Genomic DNA, 11,783 nt, shown 5'->3' with positions numbered 1-11,783 from the left:
TTTTATAGTACAACAAATACGTTTCATGACACTGAAGAGTGTGTAAAAGTATCCTGAACCTAATACCAAAACTGTCTTCAAAAGTTTTTCTTAAAAACTATCTACACCAGTAGTAATTTATGCTGACATCGAAGCAGTTTTGGAAAATTACCATATAAATCTTAATGAACCATCAAAATCATCAACTACTATACAGAGGTACAGAGGCATACAGAATGTGCAGCATTTTATATTTTACATAAATACAATGCTCACCTTAATGAGATGTGGTAAATATTTTCACAATCCAGCAAAGGTAATAAACTCATAAACATTATGATTTTGTTATTTCAGGACCGGATTGTTTCCAAAAATTTTGTCAAGCACTTAGGATGAAAGTCGATGGACTTTATGAGATGTACTGGAAGTCCTATAAAAAACCAATCTACCAGTTTAACATTTGGGATGAGGATTACCAGGAACATGGCGTTTGCTATGCCTGCGGGAAACAAATTTCTGATGATGATCGAGAAAAATTCTTTGATCAGTTTACAGGTCAATATGTAGGTCCTATTCATAAGTTGGGTAAACAGAAATTTAGATTAAGCGATCCCTTTTTCCCTGTAGTTTTTCATAACTTGTCTCGTTATGATATACATTTATTTGTTACATCAATAAAAGGTGAACTAAGATCCATTCCTTGCAAATAACGCAATATATGTTAACTCAAATTTGTAAGCTAGATGAATCTTATCTTCATCAATATAAAATCAGATATATAGATTCAAATATATTTTAAAATTCAAGCTTAGAAAAACTCGCTGGTTATATGGACATAGGGAATTTTATTTTAATTTTGAAAACTAAATATCAAGGTGAAAAATTTGATATGCTACGACGAAAGGGAGTATTTCCCTATGATTATTTGGATAGTTTTAAAAAATTTGATGAATCCCTGCTTCCTTCGCGAGAATATTTTTATAATTCCCAAAATGATGAGGAATGCAGTGTTGAAGACTACAACTTTGCTCAGAAGGTTTGGGGGCGCATTTAATTGCAAATGTATCAGAGATTATTTAAAATTATATTTGGAAAGCGATGTTTTAATTCTTGCTGATGTATTTGAGAATTTTAGGAGTCTTTGCTCCCCAGTGTACAGGTTAGACCCCATTAATTATGCTACTGCTCCTTCAGTTTCATGGGATGCAATGTTAAAATACACAAAGGTAGAATTAGAACTTGTTAGTGATCCTGACATTTCTAATTTGTTAAAAACTGCTGTTCGTGAAGGGTTGACCCACTGTACTCAACGGATTGCAACAGCAAATAACAAATATTTAAATAATAAATTTAAGCCTACTGAACCCATAAATTTCCTTTCATATATTGACGCCAACAACTTATATGGATGGGCTATGACTCATAGCCTATGAGTCAACCCCTTCCATTTTCTAATTTTAAATTTCTAAGTAACGATGAAATTTCATCTCTCATCGTTCTTAGCATATTAGCATCTAGTGATGTTGGATATATTTTTGAAGTAGATTGCGATATCCTGATGATATTCATAATAAGCATAATAGTTTACCTTTTTGCCCCGAAAATACGATTCCACCAGGAGGAAAGCAGACATAACTAATAGCTGACTTAACTGATATAAAGAACTATATAATCCATTTGAAGCAGCTACAGTTATGTTTAGAGCAGGGTATGATTTTAGAAAAAATATCTCGATTTTTATCATTTAATCAGTCCTGTTGGCTGAAACCTTATATTGAGCTCAATACATCTCTTAGAAAATTAGCTAGCAATGACTTTGAAATAAACTTTTAAAAATTAATGGTTAATGCCGTTCACGGCAAAACAATGAGGAATGTAGAAAAACGTCGTGAGGTTGCATTAGTTAAACATTATGATTCAAGACAAAACTCTGCAGGGTTTAGACAACGCATAGCAAGACATAATTTCCACAGTGTTGAAATCTTTGGAGATAATTTGGCTGCCATTGAATCAACTAAGTCCAGAATTTTTTATGATAAGGCCATATACATTGAAGTTAGTGTATTAGAGCTTTCAAAATTGTTAATGTATGACTATGTCTATAATTTTCCTTCTGTAAAATGTCCATCATCAAAAATACTCTATATGGATACAGATTCATTTATTATATCATCAGAAGAAGATTTTTATGATTTAATTAAAGACAATCCTAATCGCTTTGATACATCCAATTACCTAGCCTCAATCAGATTCGGTATAAATCTCGCCAATAACAAAGAGCTTGGATTAATGAAAGACGAAAATGTAGGGAAAATAATGACGTCGTTTGACGGAAGGTTAAAGGCGTAAAAAAGTCAGTAGTGAAACGATTAACTCATACTCAATATATTGAATGAATTGGACATAAAAAAAACCTATTATGGACAACAGAGAGTTATTAGAATTATTGGTCATAAAATTTATACTGAAATTGTAAATAAGATAAGTCTAAATTATAAGGATGACAAACGATCATAATCACTATGAAATTAAAAATATTTTAGATGCTAGTAATAATACACAAAATATGGTATAAGTATAGTTCGTTCTCTTTCGTAGTGACCAGACGCGTTTTTGTTTTGCGCTCCGCATTGTTTCCTTTTGTTTTGAATAAACAGCCGGTGTTTTCCTAAATAAACTTTAATTAACTTCCTAGCCAGCCAACAATCTGGAAACCTATTCTATTCCGCGAGTGCATGCCTTTTGATTTGTGTTAAAACATTATTTAACTTTTTATTTTTCGGCGTCGGCTTGTCGTGTTTGTGTTGTTGTGTTGCATTACAGTCCGCTCTCGTCTTGTAGCTTTTGTTGTTTTATCACTCTCTCGCTATCACCTTAACTTCAATAACTGTTCTTTCTCTTTCGCTCTTTAATCTTTCTGAGCAATAGCGCTCTCTGCTTAGTAGCTCTCGCTATAACCGCTCTCCACTCTGCTCTCTTTTTTTACCAATTCCGCTTTGAGCGTTGTCTGGCACATTGGACTGCTACCAATTTGTTTTGCAAATAATAGTAAATAAATAAATAATAAAATGTAATACGCTGTGGTCTGTGCCAAAAAAACCTGTAAGAAGCGGATTACTCACGATCAGCCGAATGTCCCCTGCTGGCTCTGCGACAGCGTAGAGCACGCAAAATGCGCTGGATTTTCTGGCCTCGTGAGTGATGCTATAACCAAACGTTATGGCTTGCATTACAGTTGCGAGGCATGCCGTGCGGTGGAGAAGGAAATGGTATCTTTCATGAGGCAGACGCGGATTGGCGTTAAGGAGCTGACCGTTGGTTTTAAAAACCAATACGATCGGCTCCTAGCCATGGAGGCTCAGTTTAGCGGTTTAAAACTGCTGAATGAGTCTCCGAGGCGCAAAAAGGTCACTCCGCGGGATCTGCAAGTGCCAATAGTCGCTCAGCCGCTCATTGCCGAAAATCGGACTCCGACCACTCAAAGTGTACAGCAGCTGATTTTGTTTGCCACCCCAAGGGCAACGACAGCTGCTGGCGATGCAGATTCGGTTGCCGAATTCATCGCCTCGGAGAATGTGCAGCCAAGTACGTCTGCAGCGTCCGTGTCCGTGGTGTCCGCAAGTTCGCTGGTTGTCCCGTCTATCCCGATCCCACCAGTAAATAGACGTTCCGGACCTCCGGATATTGCCACCAAAGGTACTAGGCCTGTGGTGACTAAACCACTGGTGGGAGTCCCACCAAAACGACAAGTTTTTGTTTCACGGCTGGCCCCTGTCCTCATCTAATGATGTAATTGCTTTTATTCAAAGCAAAATAAAAGCCGTGGGTTTAAAGGTGGAGAAATTTAACTTCTCTTATGCCAGGCAGATAGCCTCGTTTAAGATAATCATCTTTCCAACTCAATTTGACACCATTTGCTCCGCCAAATTTTGGCCGGAGCATTTGGTGGTGAAGGAGTTTAAGGCTAAGAAGAAGAATAGGCCCCCCATATCCCTTCCAAATCTTTCCAGTGTGCCACCCTCAACCTCAACCTCAACTTCCTCTTCTTCAACTTCCCGTCTTGCTTCCACCTTTCCAAAAAACTAACTTTTCTTTTAGTAACCTATCAGATTGTGAGAGGCTTGCGTAGTAAGCTCAGCATTCTTTTCCGGGATAGTGTTGCATTTGCTTCCCACGTTATTGTGTTTACTGAAACCTGGTTAAAGCCGGACATTCTTAGTTCCGAGGTTTTGGCAGGTCGGTACACAACTTTTAGGAAAGACCGTTCGTCTCGAAGTGCAGGAGGGGTTCTGATTGCAGTGAACTCTAATTTCGCGTCGGGACGTTTCACAGTCCAAGTCCAATGGGAACTGGAATTCCTGTGTGTAAAACTGATTCTTCCCGCTTTCGCTATATTCATTACTTGCTCATATATTCCACCTTATTCGGAAGATCATATGATAGTTCTTGGTGACTTCAACTTGCCAAGAACTGTTTGGTCTTCGGTAAACGAGTCTAGTATCCTAGTGCCCATGTCACGACATGACTTTGTTGACGGCTTGCTTGACCTGTCCCTGTCTCAAGTCAATCATGTGAAAAATTCCTTGGGTCGATTGCTTGATCTATGCTTTGTATCGGATCCGACCATAGTGTTGTTAACCCGAGCCCTTCCGCTCACTATACCTGAAGACGCCTACCACCCTACTTTCGAGGTGTCGCTAGATATAGGACCAACTGTATTGGATCGGTCGAGTAGACTACCTGAACGTGTCCGCTGCTTTCGTAAAGCCGAGTTTGCGAAGCTTAATAACCTCATTAGGGATTTTGATTGGTCCGCTTTGTACTTGTGCACTGATGTCACAAAAGGCACAAACATTTTTTACAATCCTCTTGGCACATTTTTTGATTCTTGTGTCCCGCTTTCTTGTCCGATTAGATCTGGAAAACCCCACTTGGTTTACCAAAGAGTTATCCAGTCTAAAAAACTTAAAATCAAGACTTTATAAAAAATTTCAAGAAGTGGGCTCTCCTACTTCTCACTCTCGTTATGTAATAGCTCGGTCAAACTTTTCAGTTCTTAATGCTCAATGCTATAAGAACTACCTATCTCGTTGCAGGATACGTTTTTCTCAGGACCCTAAACAGTTTTACTGCTTCGTAAACAGTAAGCGTAGAACGTCCGCACACCCATCCTCGCTATCATTTTGTAATACGTCGGCAAATAATGATCAGGTAATTGCCGATCTTTTTGCCCAGTTTTTCCAAACCACATATTCTGAGGAAAGCTACTCTGGTCATCCGTACCCATACGGTATACCGAGGTCGAACGGCATATTCAGTCCCTTGTTAAATGAATGTTCCCTACTTCATGATCTTCGACTAGTTAAGCCGGTGTTTTCACCGGGTCCAGACGGGGTTCCAGGTTGTGTACTCAGGTACTACGCCGAGGCTCTGTGTGGACGTTTGCTTAAACTATTCACCCTGTCCATTGATTCCTCTTGTTTCCCCCCAATCTGGAAGGAATCGTTTATAATTCCTCTCCATAAAAAAGGTAGCAAGTCTGATGCAAAAAATTATAGAGGTATAGCAAAGTTATCCGCTATTCCAAAAATGTTTGAGAAGGTTTTAACTCCGCACTTGCAACATCTCTGCAAGTCACTTATATCTCCAACTCAGCATGGATTTATAAGGCGGCGATCAACCACCATGAACTTGTTAGAGTTTACCTCTTTCATTATTAAAGGCTTTCAAGGTAACTTACAGACGGATGTTATTTACATCGACTTTAGCAAAGCATTCGACTCTGTAAACCATTCCCTTCTAGCACATAAACTTGACCTTTTAGGGTTTCCGCCCAACCTCCTGAGATGGATTTCTAGCTATCTTTGTTCTAGGTCTCAAAGAGTCCTCTTCAAAAACTCCCTCTCTTTACCAGTAAAGGTTTCTTCGGGAGTACCACAGGGCAGCCATCTAGGCCCCTTACTCTTCACACTCTTTATTAATGACTTGCCTTCAGTATTAACATACTCTCGAGTACTTATGTATGCGGATGATGTTAAACTCTGTGTCCAGTACAAGGACATTTCATTTCATTCTCGCTTGCAATCCGATCTCAATAGCTTTCAGTCATGGTGTTGTGCAAAATTGTTACACGTCCACAATTTGGATGTCGTCGTCGCTGTCCGCCACGCGTTCGAGGCGCCGTCGGACTAGGTCCAGTCCGTGGTCGAGCAGTGCCTCCTGCGGATTGGGTTGATGGATGGCGTCTGGGATGCGTGGGCTGCTGTTTGCAGCCCGTGTCTGGCAGCTCTGGTGTGAAGTCGGCCGGTCGCAAATTTGACGCACATGTTGAGGCTGCTGCGCGGATGCTGGCTGCGGTTGCGTTGGTGTCCCTGGACCCCCCTCGTAATCCGGCAGGATTATCTTCTGTATGGATAGTGGCTGGCCGAATATGAGGGCCACTACCCTTTCCCGCGGAGTTTGTCCAGTGAGGTAACGTTTGCGTAGGCAATTTATCATCAATTCGTTGAACCTTTCGGGGTTCGGATTGATGATATTTTGCAGCTGTATGTTCTCAACTGCCTGGCGTCTGATTCCTCCTGTCTCTTTCTTTTCAGCTCCTCCTCTTCGAGACGGACCAGCGTTGGAAGCGATTCCTCGGAGATGGCCGGATCTGGATGTTGTTGTTGATGGCTGCTCCGATCCTGATTTTGAGGCTGCAGCGGGCGGAAGTGTTGGAGCAGCTGTTGCAGATATCGTGGCCTCTGCAATCGCTGTGGCTCATACGGCTGCAGTAATAGTTTCCGAGCCTCCGGATTGACATGGCAGGCCAAGGAGTTGGCGAAGCGCCCACTTGCCGCATGGAACACTTCTTCATTTGTGTCTAGATTGTGAGTCAGCCTTATGGCATCGTTCCTGGTGAACCTTGTCGCCTTCATTGCCCGTCTAATGATTTTATTTTGTAGGCTTTGCACCCGCCGCAGCTGGGAATCGGATGTAAGTGCGCCCCAAACCGGAAGACCATATTGCCAAATGGGCATGATGAGCTGCTTGATGACGATAGCCTTGATTGCGTTAGGCAGCCGGCTTCTGGGTCCAGCAAGCCACTCCAGTTTTTTCGCTCTTGCTCTCAATTTGTTGCATAGTCCAGTTATGTGAGAGTTAAAGGTAAGTTTTCTGTCCAGTTTTATGCCTAAATAGTCATGCTTGTTGACAGATGGAATTACTTGACCATTTATAGCCGGCGGTTGCCTTATGTCCATAGCTCGTAATGTCCTTAGTGTATACATAACGTGTCCGGTTTTTTTTGCGTTGACACTGATGCACCACTTCTTGGCCCAGGTAGAGAAGTGTTGTAGGTATCGCTGGCTATTTTTGACTGCCACAATTGGGATTGCAGATGCGCTCATTATCACCGTGTCGTCGGCATACGTGGACAGCAGCATTGATTCCCGTTCTGGATGGAAGCCAGTGCTGTCAGGGATGAGGTGGGGCATGGGCATGTCCGAGGCATAGATCGTGTATAGTATTGGCCCAAGTACACTACCCTGCGGGACTCCAGCTGATATTTTTCCGATTCTTGACAAATCCTCGTCTCCGCAGCTCACACAAAAAGTGCGTTCAGCCAGGTATCTCTCCAGAATGCAGTACAAATTTAGAGGCAGCAGCTTCATCAACTTGTACAGCAGCCCTTCATGCCATACTCGGTCAAAAGCCTCGGATATGTCCAGAAAAATTGCCGAGCAACTTGTTTTTTCCAGCCAGCTGCTGCTCAGTGCCATGCTCCCGCCGAAATCCAAATTGGTAATTGGGTACGGCCTTGGCAAAATTCTCCACCTCAAACAATCTCGCCATCAGCAATTTTTCAAAGATTTTTGAAAGGCCAGATAATAAACTGATTGGCCGGTAGGAACACATGTCTGCTGTGTTTTTGCCGGCTTTAAAATCATTTTTATCTGGGCATGTTTCCACTGACTTGGAAAGTGGCCCAGTCTGAAAATGGAGTTATATATTAATATTAAATATAGTAGCGCTTTTTTTGGCAAATTTTTAATCAGTTTATTATTGATTTTATCGCCCCCAGGTGGTTTAGATAGCTCCAATGCATCAACAATCTGCATCAGCTCAGGCAGTGTGACTGGCCTGAAGGGAATCCTGATTTCCTGGTCCGGTTGTAGCTGCTTCTGCCGTTTTGACTGCTCCCGCTCTCTGTTGATTGAGGCCCGCTCTTCATCTGAATTGGATAGTATCGGGCTGAATCTCTCCTCCAGGCGAGTAGCAAAGGCATCGGCTGTCTCGGCTGTTGTCTTTGTCCACGAGACACTTGCCTTGCCTCCAGTCATAGTTGGCAGCCTCAGTGGCCAGTTTGGCTGCGGCTGTCTTTTGATTGTGCTGGTCAGTTTCCAAAGTTTCTGCATTCGATAGCGGTCTTTTTTGTCAATCCCTATGAAAAGTTTGTTGATATTATTGTTTTTCAGGATTGTGAGCCCCTTATTAAGACGATTTCGCGCCGCCCTGTAGTTTCGTCTGGCTTCGATGGTGCGGGTCGCCAGCCAGATCCTCTTGCACTGCTGTTTGTTGGAAAGCAGCTCGCTAGTAGCCTCGTCCAGCTTAAGGTGATGGTGCCGGTGTTGTTGCTGTGACCGCTGCTGATGTTGATGCTGTCGCTGCTGTGGCCATCTTCGATGTGAGTTTGGATGCTGCTGTTGTTGCTGTGTTGTTGCTGCTGCTGCTGCTACCCGTATATTGTCCAAAAACAGGTCAACGACGTCATCAATGTCCTGCGCTATTCTAATCTCGGTGTTGAGATTGATCAACCGTTCCAGCGACTTTTGGAACAGGCTGATATTGGCACGTGCTGGGAGCAGATGTTTCCTGACTGTGGGCGTAGGAGGTCTACGTCCACCGCTGCCGATCGTCAACTCCACTCTGAGCAGCAAGTGATCAGAGTCCAAATCCGAGCTTGAACGGATAGTCAGGTGAGTGTCGTGAATTCCTTTGTAGATTCCAAAATCAATCGCTGATGGTCTCTTTTTTTTGTCGTAGGGATAGTGTGTGGCACCACCGGTGGCCAGCAAATTGCAGCCGTTGTTGGTGTGTACAGCCTCCATCAGCGCTTTCCCTCTGGCGCATCCACGGACATTTCCCCACCACATATGCTTCGCGTTCCAGTCACCGCAAACAAGGAAGCCGGATGCAGTTTCTTCGAAGCAGAGTTAGAAGAGTTGCCGTTCTGGCTGACACTGTGGGTGGAAATATTCTGGACTGGATTGACGTTTGGGTTTAAAAGGCTATTCGGGACTGGACTAGACATAGAAAGCGTCATTGGCGGAAGACAGGACCATATCCAAGAGTTTGGTGACGAACTATTTGTTGTTTTGCTTGTTTTATTTGAATTGATATTTATTAATTTGACAATTGCAGAAAATAGATTATCAATTTTGGCCTCAAGTCTTGAGAAAAACTCTGCATTTTCCTTTTGGGCATGGGACTGAAAATTGACGGGGAGAGTTGTTTGCTGTTCTTGTTGCTGGTGGTGGTGCTGCTGCTGCTGCTCATCCCTCAACTTCTGCTGGACCTTGGCCAAATGGTTTTCGGCCGGATTGGCTTGAGCACCTCGGCTATACAAGGGCCTGCGTGTGTTGGGCGTTGCTGCTGCTATTGGTGTTGGTACTGGCGCTGCTTTGGCCCCTTGAGCAACGCTTGCGCGCTGCTGCCGCTGATGCTGCTGCTGCTGCTGTGGCCGCTTCCTTTGCGATGGCTGTTGCTGCTCAACAGTGCGGACATATGGCTGCTGCTCTTGTTGTTCTAGCTATCTTTGTTCTAGGTCTCAAAGAGTCCTCTTCAAAAACTCCCTCTCTTTACCAGTAAAGGTTTCTTCGGGAGTACCACAGGGCAGCCATCTAGGCCCCTTACTCTTCACACTCTTTATTAATGACTTGCCTTCAGTATTAACATACTCTCGAGTACTTATGTATGCGGATGATGTTAAACTCTGTGTCCAGTACAAGGACATTTCATTTCATTCTCGCTTGCAATCCGATCTCAATAGCTTTCAGTCATGGTGTTGTGCAAAATTGTTACACCTTAATGCCTCGAAATGCAAAGTAATGACATTTCATCGTTCTAGCCCCTTGTTGGCTACCTACACCCTATTTGGTGGTTCTCTTGAGAGAATTACCCTGGTGGATGATCTGGGTGTTATGTTAGACCCCAAGTTAAAGTTTTCCGAACACATTTCTACCATGGTAAATAAGGCCATGGGCGTGCTTGGGTTTATAAAGAGGTGGTCAAAGAAATTTGACGACCCCTATATAACAAAGACTCTCTATACTACGCTAGTTTGTCCGATTTTAGAATACGGCTCCTGTGTATGGTGCCCTCAGTACAAAGTACACCAGGACCGTATAGAATCAGTACAGAACAACTTTTTACTCTTTGCTCTGCGGGGCCTTAACTGGGATGCGGGTGTAAGACTCCCATCTTACTCTAGTAGACTACTATTAGTAAACCTCCCATCCTTAGTTAACCGTAGAAAAATGCTTGGTGTGATATTTGTGCACAACTTGATCAGGGGTGACATAGACAGCCCTGATCTGTTGAGCCGCATAAACTTCACGATTCCTATTAGACTTGCTAGAAATTTTATACCGTTGTTCCTTCCACTTTGTAGATCGAATTATTCTTTGCATGAACCATTTAGGGTCTTATGCTCGGATTATAATTCCCTCTACCATATTATATCCACCACTTATTCTCTCCCTCTTATTAAATTACTAATCCTTACACACCTTTCTAGTAATTAGTAATTGTAGTGGTATTTGTATTTTGATTGCATGCTTAGTTTCTTAGTAAGTTTAGTACTAATTTTCCTCGAATCTTAGTCTAATAGCTATCTTTCTTGCATGCTCGTGTTCGGTTCGGCTACGCACCGCGCGTCATGCGGCAGCGCCCCTCGGTCGGTTGGGCGGGAGGAGGGCTGCGTTTTGCCTGGGATCCGCGCGTAACAGCCTTCTGCTGGTGTCACACGGGCCACTTGACGGTGCAGTAACTGCATCGCCCCTTTTAAGATGCAGTCAACGTCCAAGTAATGGGAAAAACGTTGTAGGACCCACAGTGAGGACTAGGAAAATTCGGACTCAACACATAAATTTGCTTATAATTAATAGTGATAATATGCAAATGATGCATTATGCATATATAACGTGCATGAGGAAATTATGTTATTGGCAACATAGTAGATCCCATAGTGCTGCATAATTTTACGAGAACTGTTTGCAATTTTATAGTACAACAAATACGTTTCATGACACTGAAGAGTGTGTAAAAGTATCCTGAACCTAATACCAAAACTGTCTTCAAAAGTTTTTCTTAAAAACTATCTCCACCAGTAGTAATTTATGCTGACATCGAAGCAGTTTTGGAAAATTACCATATAAATCTTAATGAACCATCAAAATCATCAACTACTATACAGGTACAGAGGCATACAGAATGTGCAGCATTTTATATTTTACATAAATACAATGCTCACCTTAATGAGATGTGGTAAATATTTTCACAATCCAGCAAAGGTAATAAACTCATAAACATTATGATTTTGTTATTTCAGGACCGGATTGTTTCCAAAAATTTTGTCGATGGACTTTATGAGATGTACTGGAAGTCCTATAAAAAACCAATCTACCAGTTTAACATTTGGGATGAGGATTACCAGGAACATGGCGTTTGCTATGCCTGCGGGAAACAAATTTCTGATGATGATCGAGAAAAATTCTTTGATCAGTTTACAGGTCAATATGTAGGTCCTATTCATAAGTTGGGTA

General features: G+C 42.4%; 1 long non-coding RNA gene across 1 annotated transcript; it reads left to right on the top strand.

Annotated features, from left to right (window-relative positions):
- Window positions 1–6,364: 6,364 nt before the first annotated feature.
- On the top strand, window positions 6,365–7,218 carry LOC113566218. The gene is made up of 3 exons (XR_003408996.1): window positions 6,365–6,450; window positions 6,576–6,848; window positions 6,924–7,218. It is a non-coding gene; the product is annotated as an uncharacterized LOC113566218 (long non-coding RNA).
- The last annotated feature ends 4,565 nt before the right edge of the window (window positions 7,219–11,783 follow it).

This window comes from Drosophila persimilis, unplaced genomic scaffold, assembly GCF_003286085.1.
Source record: "Drosophila persimilis strain 14011-0111.01,24,50 unplaced genomic scaffold, DperRS2 tig00000622-arrow-arrow-pilon, whole genome shotgun sequence".
NCBI lineage: Eukaryota > Metazoa > Arthropoda > Insecta > Diptera > Drosophilidae > Drosophila > Drosophila persimilis.
Note: the sequence above shows the minus strand (reverse complement) of the source record. Positions and strands in the feature narration are given on the sequence as shown.